The sequence below is a fragment of the Grampus griseus genome, assembly GCF_964374135.1.
Source record: "Grampus griseus genome assembly, chromosome: 11".
NCBI lineage: Eukaryota > Metazoa > Chordata > Mammalia > Artiodactyla > Delphinidae > Grampus > Grampus griseus.
Window position 1 is genome coordinate 94292767 of NC_139005.1, and position 11188 is coordinate 94303954.

An 11188-nucleotide genomic window follows, 5' to 3' on the forward strand; every position below is an offset into this window, starting at 1 on the left:
GGAATCACCAAGACTGTTTAATTCAGGGTGGGGAGGAATGGGTGCTGGAGAAGAGGATGCAGTGGAGGCAATGACAGCCTATTCCATAGCTTTAGTCCCCAGCAATGTCACCTCCAGAAACTGAGGAATTTAGGTTCTGATTGAAAGCTTTTGAAGATGTTGGGTTAGCTGATTGGGTACGATTCTAGGCTAAGGGAAAGGCACTAAAGTACAGTGAAAAGAGCGAAGGCTCTGGAGTCAGACAGACCTGGGACCAAATGCTTGCCTACCAACTACATCCTATCTAGGTGACCTTGGGCAAATTTCCTAACCTCTCTGGAGCCTCAGTTTCCTAACTGTAAAATTTAGAGAACGTAAAACTCACAGGTTCAACCGATAGTCCTTGTAAAGAACTCTGCATGGTCGGCACAAAGCGGACATGCAATAAATGGTAATCGTTACTATCGTCAACCACAGGCCAAATGATGGGAGTCATTCAAACTCCCTAGCAAACAATTAACCACAGCACAGCGAATCCAGATCTGACCGACGCGCCTATTTGCCCAATAAGGTACCAGGAAAGAACTCAGTGGAGACAAACCAATGGCATTAGCCCTTGTTGTTGGACGGACTTGCTTGCTGTTCCACCAATAGTTTGAAGATTTGACTAGGGAGTGACACGCTGACAGTCCAATGATTCACAACGAGCCCACACTCAGCACTTCGGCGGGGATAAATCAAGGAGCCGGGACGTATAGATTCCGTTATTAGGCAGTACTGGACGGAGAGAGGAGCTTAGGGGAAACAGCGCGAGGGCGAGGCACTAATGAGCTAATAAAAGGAAAAAGACGATGGTTGCGCCAAGTGAGCTCGGCCGCCATCATGCTCTAGTTTCCCCTTCGCCTCTCCGAGTCCGCGACCGAGGAAAAGGTCTCTGGGATGCTGAGGGGGTGTGTCCCCGAATGATTGGCGCAGACAGCTCAGCCAATCGTAGCTCGTCAAACGGAACGCATTTGACCAATGAGGGGCGACGGCAGCTGGGAGAAATTGGAGGGGCGGAACGGCAGCTTGACGGGCACAAAAGCCAGCCAGTGAGGGCCGGCAGCATCCTCCCTGCGGCCAATGGAGTGGGGCTCTGGGCGGGCCCCCGAGTGTTTGTGTTGTGGTTTTGGGGGAGGGAGGCGGAGGGGAAAGTTTGTTTATTTTGTTTTTAGTTTTTGGGGTCCCCGTGTTTCTCGGAGGTGAAGCGGGAGGGAGTGACCCCCCCCGAGCCCCTCAGTCCCTCTACTACGTCGCCTCCATAGCCTGCAGAGAAGCGGGGACCGCGCGCATCGCGGCGCATCGCCTCACAGCGGAACGCCGCGCACTTGGAGCCGGCACGGCTCAGTGGTAAGTGAGGACCGACGGCCACCGCCGCCCTTCCCCTCCCCCGCTCACCGCCCAGTCAGAGCTGGCCGGCCGGGTGGGCGAGGACGCCCGCGGGAGCGCGCGGCGCGGGGTCGGCCTGTCAAGCTGAGGCGCACCGTGTGCGTGTCCTCGCGAGTGAGCGCGCGCGGCGGGGAGAGGGCCGGAGGGGCGTGAGCGCGCGGGGTCGGCGGGGGTGGCGGCGTTGGGCGCGCGCCCCGCGGGGCGGGCGTCTGGTGGGTTTGACCCCGGGGCTGGGAGGGACGCGGGCGACATCCGCTCGCGGGGAAGGGGCGCCCCGAATGGCCGGGCCGGGACCGGCAGACGAGCGCGACTGCGGGCGTCACGCGCCGGCAGGTGTGAGCTGGGGGAGGGCTTCCGGGTGGGCTGGTCGAGTCGAGTTCGCTTCCCGTCGCTGGGGGACCTCGGGGCAGAGAGGGGTCCCCGCGGAGAGCCGAGGCCCGCGGAGGCGCGTCGGGGCCCCTGCCTGGCGGTGGCAGAGGGAGGCGGCAGGCCTCGGAGCCTCCCGGTCCCCACCTGTGTGCAGGACCTGCGTGACGGAGTGAATGCGTTCCCCTGCTGCCGCCCCCACCCCTCCCCCCAGAGCCTTGCGTGTGTGGCCACCTTCGAGAGGCGATTCAACCTCCTCGGGGAAAGGAGGGCGAGGGGAATATCAGCGGACGACCAGCCCGAAGTGTTTCCTGCATTCCCTGGTCCTGCGCCCTTTGGTTTCAAACTAGTGGGTTTCCACAGTGGGCTTAAATCCACTGTAGTGGCTGAAGACACCCAGTAAAGGTAGCCTCTTGTCAGGCTTCTTAAGGACCAGCACATGCTCAGTTCTTTGGGCACCGAGAACTAGTCTGGGTCTTTTCAGGCTGCTTGCTTTCTCATGTATCTTTTGGCTGTTTTATTACTTTTTAGCGTCTGTGCTGGAGGTTGAAGCGAGGGATAAGGTGAATTTCAAGTTGGCCATTTGCTTACAATATAAGCAAAATTATACAACAGAATTGGCCAGAGATGTTTCCCCATGGTCAGTGAGTAAAACGTCATTAATTACTGCCCCCCCCCCGCGCCAGCAGTTAAGCAAACAGAAATGGGATGTATAGAAATCTTACATCTTAGCATTTTGTGCAGGTTTAACAATAGAGGCTATTTCCTTCGTAGTTGTGGGGAATTTCAGTAGGATGATAGTTTCCTATTGATTTGGAGAAGCATCTTGGCTTTGAAACTATGTTTATTCTTTTGGTAGTGTTTTGTAAATGCCTTTTAAAAAGCAGAACTTTTAGAACATTGACAACTCTACACGTGTGCAGTGTCCCACTCGGTATGTAATAGGAGAGATGTGAATGTAGTAGGTCCATACTCTAAGGCAAGTATGCAGATCGCAAATCAGACTGGCTTGTTCCTCTTGGGATGCCGTGATGATAATAATGATGCCTTTATAGTTTCTTAGTTGTTGACTGTTTTTAAGTGCTTGTCCCAAACATCATTATTTGAGCAAAATAGTTCCTGATAGGACTTAAGGAGAAAAAATTGCCAAGCTGCTTTTCTAAGGTAGCACAGAAATGTCATGCCCTTGGGGAAAAAAGATTATTTTTTTCTCATTCAAATGGAAGCACTTAAAAATGTTTTAAATCAGAACAATATCATTTCTTCAAATGGTAGTAATAATGTTAAGCTAACTTTTTTTTTTTTTTTTTTTGCGGTACGCGGGCCTCTCCCATTGCGGAGCACAGGCTCCAGATGCGCAGGCTCAGTAGCCGTGGCTCATGGGGCCAGCTGCTCCGCGGCATGTGGGATCTTCCCGGACCGGGGCACGAATCCGTGCCCCGTGCATCGGCAGGCGGACTCTCAACCACTGCGCCACCAGGGAGGCCCTAAGCTAACATTTTTTGCGTGTTTTGCATATGCCAACCTGTTTATATTTTTACCTAATTCTTACCTTAAGCCTGCGGGGTAGGTATCATTACTGTTTTATGAGCCTCCAGAAGCCACAGAGCTAGGAAGTTCAAGGGCATCGGTTTAGTCTTAAGTCTGTTTGGTTTCAAAGCCTGTGCTTGTCCCATTTTGCCCCCTAACTTATCCAGAGGAAGAAATGCAGAGTACACTGAAAAGCAGAGAGGGATGGAAAAGGGAAATGCGACTGATGATTAGGTTCCCCATACCTAACTTAAGAAACTCATTCTTAGTTTTTAGAAATTAGGAACATTTTTACTAGTGTTACATCTAAGCTTTGCTTTAATTTCCTCCTTATTTACTTTTCATAAAGATAAATTAAAATGTGTTTAATTCAGAGGTCAAGGCTTTCAGAGCCCTTCGTGCAGATCACTCCAGTACCTTTGCTGTTGTGATTAATCCTGTGTGCTCTTCCAGGGCCCAGGCGTTATTCACTTTTGTATCCAGCAGGGTGCTTACTGTATAGTAGGAGCACAGTAAATATCAGTTGACTAAGGAACAGAGTTAAAAATGTCATGATTTCGGGTTGATTTTAGCAGTTTTAGTTCAATGGGACGATAAGAAAGTGAACAGCTCATGTGCAAAAGGCATGTTTTAGAAGAATACTTAAATGGAGCAATTCATAGAGTCTGGGAAGTTTGGCTCTGCTAGTTTGCTAATCTCCCACTTCTCATCTGTTTGAGCTCCTGTGCCATTCTGTTCTTCCTTTCACCTCCAGAATTCTAACAGAGGAGGCTATACTGACTGCTTCCCTTCACTACTTAGTCATCCTTGAACCTTTGCAACCTGGCTTTTAACCTCACCACCACTCACTGAGGCGTTTTCCAAGGTTGCCATTTAATTTAATGGTTAAATTTCCCAGAGCATCCTTTCGGGCTTTATCCTGTTCTGTGCTGTCTCCCTGTAGCTCAGTCCTTTTGACTACCCCACCCTTTAAAAACATTTTTATTTTACTTTTAAAATAACATATAATAACAATGACTTTTAGTGTGTGTATGTTTCTGTGAATGTTAGTACATGTACAGATACATGTGACCATCACCATAATCAGGATACAGAACAGTTCCATCACTCCAAAAAGACTCACTCATGCTCTTTCCTTTTTGAGAGCCCTTTTTCCTGACTTCCATCCCAGAGAGAAATTAACTCTAAGGATCAAACTCAGGCTCCTTTTGTTGTCTTTTTTTTTTTCTCTTTTTCTACTCCTTGAAAATGTTATTTACTTTTGGGATTTAAACTATATCACTTCTGTCTATTAACCTGAGGATCCATGCCTCATCTCTCTTCCATTCTCTAAACAACATCCATATTTACCTGCTGGAATTCTTCCCTAGTCTTTCATACCCGGTATGTTTAGAGTTGTGCCTAACTTTGCCTCCCAGCTAATGGCTCCCAAACCAGCTCTTCCACCAGATTTTTCTATATTTTTTGGTGGTGCCGTCCTTCTCCCAGCCTTGGAACCCTGGAACACTTGAAGGGCCTTATATTAAACTCTTACCCCAGACCAGGTATCCTGCTACTCAGCTACGAATGCTGGGTCCTGCCTCTTTGCTGCCAAGCCGGCTTCTGTTCAGTAGGCTGAGCAGAGCATAGGTGGTTGGAACACTTAGAACCCATCAGGATTTCCCTGGTCAAAACCCCTCACGGCTTCCCGTTGCACTCAGACCCGTTTAGGATTTTATTTTTCATCCTTTGAGGCTTCGCGAGATCTGGCCTCTGCCTGCCTCTCCAGCCTTCTCTCACCTTTATATGGCCCACCTGCCTTCCTGACATTCTAACTACACAGCCTTTCTTTCAATTCTTTGAATTACCCAAGCCTTTTCCAGCCGTAAGGTTTTTGTACATACCACTCTCCTGGCTTGGGCTGTTCTTCCCCCTTAGTCTTTACCCACCTGACTTCAGGGTTCAGATGAAATTGTCACTTCTTCAGAGGGTCTTTCCTTTATGACCTCATCCCATTACTCCCATCCACCCTTAATTAGGTCTCTCAGAGCTCCTGTTCTTTCTTCATAGCTCTCACTACAGTTTGTGATTCAGGACCACGTCTGTTTTGCTTCCCATGCCTCCAGAGCCGAGCCAAGTATCAGGCATACCGCAAACTCTCAGTAAATATTTGCTGGCAGTGTTGTAAGTCTGGGCTTTTGCTTTCATAATTTATCGCTATCTTGTAGTTTCTGGTAGCCTTGCTTTCTACTTCCTACCTTCTCTGGACTTGATCCCACTGGTGGAGGTCTTGCCACATAGAGATAGATCTGAAATCACTAAAGAGAACACCGATTTTGTTCTCTTGAATTGCACCTCCGCCTGGGAGCCTTTACCACTGAGCCAGTTGAGGTCTAACCTAAACCTAAACCAGGGCTGGGCGTGCTAGTCCACTGAGCAGTGCACCTTGGTTATCCAGGCTCATGTCAGTGCTTGCAGCTGTTACTCTTCCCTCACCTCACCCTGCTCTTGATTTCTTCCTCCTCTCTACATCCAGCGTGGGACTTCTAAAGACCTTGTATGCTTTCCAGCTGAGCCTGCTTTACCCTTTGACATTTGCTGGCCTTTTGACATTGACAACTGCCTCTAGTGTCTTGAAGCCAGGGATTGCCCCCACGCTAGTCTTCCTGAAACAGTGCTTTGTTTATGTTTCCTGTCCCCTCCCCAAATCTACCACAAGCACCTAAGTTTGAAAACATTCAATAGTGTTTCATTGCCTCAAGGGATTAAACTCCTTAGCTTGTTGTTTAAAGCTCTCTGGACTAGCACTGTGCAGGAGAAATAGAATGCAAGCCACAAATGTGAGCCACACATGTAATTTTAAATTTTCTAGTAGCCACATTAGAAAGGTAGAAAAAAAGGGTGAAATTGATTTTCATAACGCTTTATTTACTTCAGTATATCCAGAATATTGTGTAAACATATAATCAGTAAAAAAAAATACATTGAGGTGCTTTACATCCTTTTTTTCATGTGAAACTCTGAAATCTGGAGGATACTTTTCATTTAATACATCTCAATTCAGACTAAGCACATTTCCAGTGCTCAGTAGCTGCATGTGGCTAGTGGCTACCATGCTGGACAGCACAACTCTAAACCATGTCCTCAACACAGATGGAGGGCTATACCTGGGTAATTGCCACCACTGGCTTTTTGGTAACTCTGTTCCCCTTCCCTACAACCAGCTCCTTATCCAAATATGCTAACCTTCCTTGCTGAGAAACCCGGAGGATCCTAAGACCATCCCTAAACTTCAGTTCTCACCATCTCCTCTGAGCCATTTTAATGTTAATTTTTTCGTGTCATTGTTTTTTCATATAGCAATTATTTATCAGTTTGTATTATAATCAGAGGTAGTGTTAAAATATTTAATAACTGATAAGGCATAGGTATAGGTGCCTGATGAATTAGAACCAACGGCAACTGTGTTCTCATCTGTGCGGACCTGCTGAATTACGGCTCTTATTGTCCTGGGCTGTGTTATTCTTGGCTTCCTCCATAAGACTGAGTTCCTTGAAGGCAGGCTTTTGTCCTGCTCATTTTTGCATTCCTAAGATGGCTCCTTACCTGGCCTGTAGTAAGCAGTCTGTAAATATGTTAAATCAATGAACAAATGCTACCTTGTATTTTGTTTTATTCTTTCTATGTGCTACGTTTTATCTTTCCAATTAGAAACCAAAATATAAGTTCTTTGAGGACAGAGATCATGAATTATGAAGGACTAGATGGCGGTTTCTTGATTGTCTTCATAGGAGAATTTCTTCTGAATGAAGATTTGCTTTAAAAAAATAACTATGTTTAGATATTGTTACGGGTTTTCAGGCTGGGTCAAAAAATGAGGTTTGACTTTAATGATACTTACTTTCTTTGGTGGTTTGTAAGCTGGCTTGGAAAGCAGCTTCAAAAGAAGAGCTCCTTGGAATTAATGCATGCTCTTCCAGTTAGGGGCATGTTTAGTTACTGGAAAGGCACTGAACTAGAAGTTGAAAACCTGGGTTGGTTTGTATCGTAGACATATGCTTGAGTACCTACTGTGTTCCAAGTACAGGAATGATTGAGAATTCAAAAACTAATAATATGAAAAAAATGCAGCTTTAACACAGAGATGAAATGATTCATTCTTCCTAGGAAGATTGAGTTCCTCTCTGCTCCCTTATACTTTCCTCATTTCTAGCATGGACTACACTATATAGTGTTTCTAGATCTGTCTCTCCCATCAGATTGTGAGTTTCTTAAGAGCAAGACTGTTGCATTCATCTCTGTATGAATGCACACACTGTACTGTGCCTGCCATATTGTAGGCACTCAAAAGTTTGTTGAATAAATATCCTCAAATAAATTTGTTTTGAAGAACCTTAGTTTTTTCTTTTGTAAGTAGAGAATTCTCTGCCTCAGAGAATTGTTGAAACTGCAGCAGGAATAATCGTTTAAAACTACATATCTGTTCTGGGTATGTTATACCTCAAATATACAACATTTAACTGAAAAACAAGTGTAACTGGTCACATTTCTCCCCTACTTAAAACTGTTAATGAGTCCCCAAACCCTGCCATCTGCCCTCTGGAATATAAACTTCATGAGAGTAAGCACCTGTTCTGTCTTGCTCGCTGAATGCCCAGGGAAGACCCTGCCACATTTCCTGTCCTCCGCTCGGTTGCCTATACTCTTGCCACACCGACCTTCTGGTTCCTGAAATGCATATTCCTCCCCACTCAAGGTCTCTTCCTTGCACTTGCTATTCCCATGGTCTGGAGGCCTCCCACCCCAACCCTAGTTGATGCCTCTTCAATCCTCAGAGCCCAGTTTACATGTCACTTCTGTAGTGACTTTCTAAGCATCCCCACCCCAGATTAGGAGATGTGCTGCTTTTAAAAATTCAGAGCACTTAATATAGTTGTAATTAAGTAATCATTTAATTTGTATATTGTTTTCCCTGCTAGAAAATAGCTATGTGAATAAAAATACTTTTTAAAAAAAATAAATTTATTTATTTTATTTATTTATTTTTGGCTGCGTTGGGTCTTCGTTGCTGCACGCGGGCTTTCTCTAGTTGTGGCGAGCAGGGGCTTCTCTTGTTGCGGAGCACGGGCTCCAGGCACACGGGCCTCAGCAGTTGGCTTGCGGGCTCTAGAGCGCAGCCTCGGCAGTCGTGGCGTACGGGCTTAGCTGCTTCGCGGCATGCGGGATCTTCCCGGACCAGGGCTCGAACCCGTGTCCCCTGCATTGGCAGGCAGACTCTCAACCACTGCGCCACCAGGGAAGCCCCATACCTTGTCTGTTTTGTTCACATTTTTATCACCAGTATTTAGCACTGTAAATTGCGCATAGTAGGTCCTGAGTGAATATTTTTCAAATAAATTAAGAACGAGAACTAAAAATAGAATTAAAAAAAATCATTTCAGGGCTTCCCTGTGGGAGAGGCCACAAGAGTGAGAGGCCCACGTACCGCAAAAAAAAACAAAAACAAAAACAACAACAACAACAACAAAATCATTCTAATGGTTTAAATAAATAAAATATATGGGGGCAGGGAGGGGCTTTCCATTTTAGATTGTCTCCGGGTTCTATTTTTTTCTTAGTTTCTGCTTGTAATAGGTAAACATTTTAATATTACAGAAAGAATATTGTAATGAAAAATTTTAATTTGTCTGAAAATTTTATGTGGTCATTGTAGAGTTTTTTTCTGTTGTTGTTTTGGCCATGTTGTGTGGCTTGTGGGATCTCAGTTCCTGGACTAGGGATTGAACCTGGGCCACGGCAGTGAAAGCCCGGAATCCTAACCACTAGGCCACCAGGGAACTCCCCACTGTAGAGTTTAATGAGTATCTTTTTAATCCTTATTAGTAAAAATAATCAGAATGGTTATTCCTTTAAACAATTTTTTTATATGGTCGGGACTCACATGACTGCAGTTTCACTGAACGTTTGAGTGCACACCATGTGCTGAATGCTAGGTTAGCAGCTAGGACTACAAGGATGGGATGAGAAGAGATCTTTGCTCCCGAGGAGTGCACAGCGAAGTGGGCAAGGCAGACACATACACAAATGAGTGCCATTTAGTGCAATAAGTGCTATAGTAGGCATATAGGGGAGGGGGCAGGGGTGAAAAGGAAAGTTGTCCACACGACTGGAGGTCCAGAAAGCCGTTCCAGGGAAGGTGACACTTCCAGTAAGTCATAGAGGAAGGGCATTTCAGGCAGAGCGAACAGCCTGCACAGAGGCCCGAAGGAGCTCATTTAGTATGTGGAGAAGATGGCACAGTGGTGTGCTTTTATAAAGCTGGCGTTGGGGTACAGGGCCAACAGCTGACTTACAGGCTAACCGTGTCATGTCAGACTCAGACTCTTAGATTACACTACATTTCAGAACTGGAAATAATCTTGGAAATAATGTTGTGATTCCGTACATTTGAATTCATAAAGGCATTATAAAGTACCATTCAAAGAAGCTAATCATAAACCAGAATGATGCTTGTTGCTTCTAATTAATATAGTTGCTTGAGTATAGTACCTGTAACCATGCAAATGATTTCAGGTGGAGTTAGAAAGCAGTAACTCATTTAAGCTTATCTAGGAGTGGAGAGTAAAGGGCATGACCTCCAGATTGCCTGAGGCGAGTGCTGATGCACCTCACAGGGCCAGATACTGAACCAGTGAAAGGGATGAAATCAGAAAGGATTACCCAGAAGGACCTCCAGGTACATGGACTGGGAAAGACGACTTCTACAGCTTGAAGTTTTAATTTTACTTATCTGTAAGTCTTTAAGTGGTTCACTGAACCAGCATTAGTTTAATTTGATTCTCAACTAAAAGTGAAGAAAGGAAGGTTCATTGAATGGAAATTTAGTCCATTTTCATTCATTTTATACCTCTTTAACAGCTCTTTGCTTTCATGTCCCCTTCCATTCCTCTTTCTCAGCCCTGTTATTCTTAAGTAGTGCCTCCTTTTCCCTAATTCACCTCAACTCTTGCTATCTTTCATTCTATTATTGTTTTTAAGTACAATTGTGAGATGTCTGTACTTTGTTGGCTAACCAGTGTTTCCTCAGATTTTCATATTCAGAACTTGATAGTTTTCAGAATGAGGTGATTAAGCTCTGGTAGTGCTGATCACATTCAGAAGATGATAATTGACCTGTTACAATGTCGATTGCTACAGATTTCTGTGTGTTTGTTTATTGACCTACATTACAAGGGGCTAAGGAGATAATGGATGGTAGGGAAAGTGATAGCAGTGAGTGTAGTTTAAGATGTTTGGAAAAGAAAGGAAGGAGAAAATGGGAAGCAGGGTGAGGTTGAGAAGGCACAACATCTTAAGGCAAGATAGAAAATCTGTTTAAAAGGTGTAGGAATGAGACAGGAGGGAAGAGGGCAGGGCAGAACCTTTAAAAGAAGGACTTAGCTATTGAGGATGTAACGTAAACTGGTTAGAACTGATTAGGCCCAGGATGGCAGCAAGATTCAACTTCCAGTAGCCCTTGAGCCTCGTTATACGCTCATTGTAAAACATGCTAAATGACACACCCATGGGCACCATGACAGTTCTGAGGCTGACCATAAAAGGGCAAAAAGTAGGTGGTGGCCCAATTCCTGGAAGTCCCCGCCCCTTCCCCCCAAAATAGTTGGACTAATCCTCCCACTCATTAGCTTATGAACCCAGTCCATAAACACTAAGCACCCCATATTTGGGGGCTGCTCTCGCCTTTTGAGACGGCCCACACTCTGTCTGTGGAGTGTGTTTTTCCCTCAGTAAACCCGCTTTCACTTTCCTGTGGCTCACTCTTGAATTCTTTCCTGTGCGAAGCCAAGGAGCCTCACTTGGTGGCCTGTCCCAGGAACCCGCCCGAGACCTGGGACATGACCATCCT

The 11188-nt window shown here is 45.7% G+C and overlaps 1 protein-coding gene across 2 annotated transcripts in view; it reads left to right on the forward strand.

Annotated features, from left to right (window-relative positions):
- Nucleotides 1-1351: 1351 nt before the first annotated feature.
- The window catches only part of TNRC6B (trinucleotide repeat containing adaptor 6B), a 247967-nt gene continuing 238130 nt past the window's right edge, over nucleotides 1352-11188 (forward strand). For both annotated transcript variants that reach the window (XM_082665487.1, XM_082665488.1), the window contains exon 1: nucleotides 1352-1368. The gene's annotated coding sequence lies outside the window, so the exon portion shown is untranslated. The remainder of the gene's footprint in view (nucleotides 1369-11188) is intronic.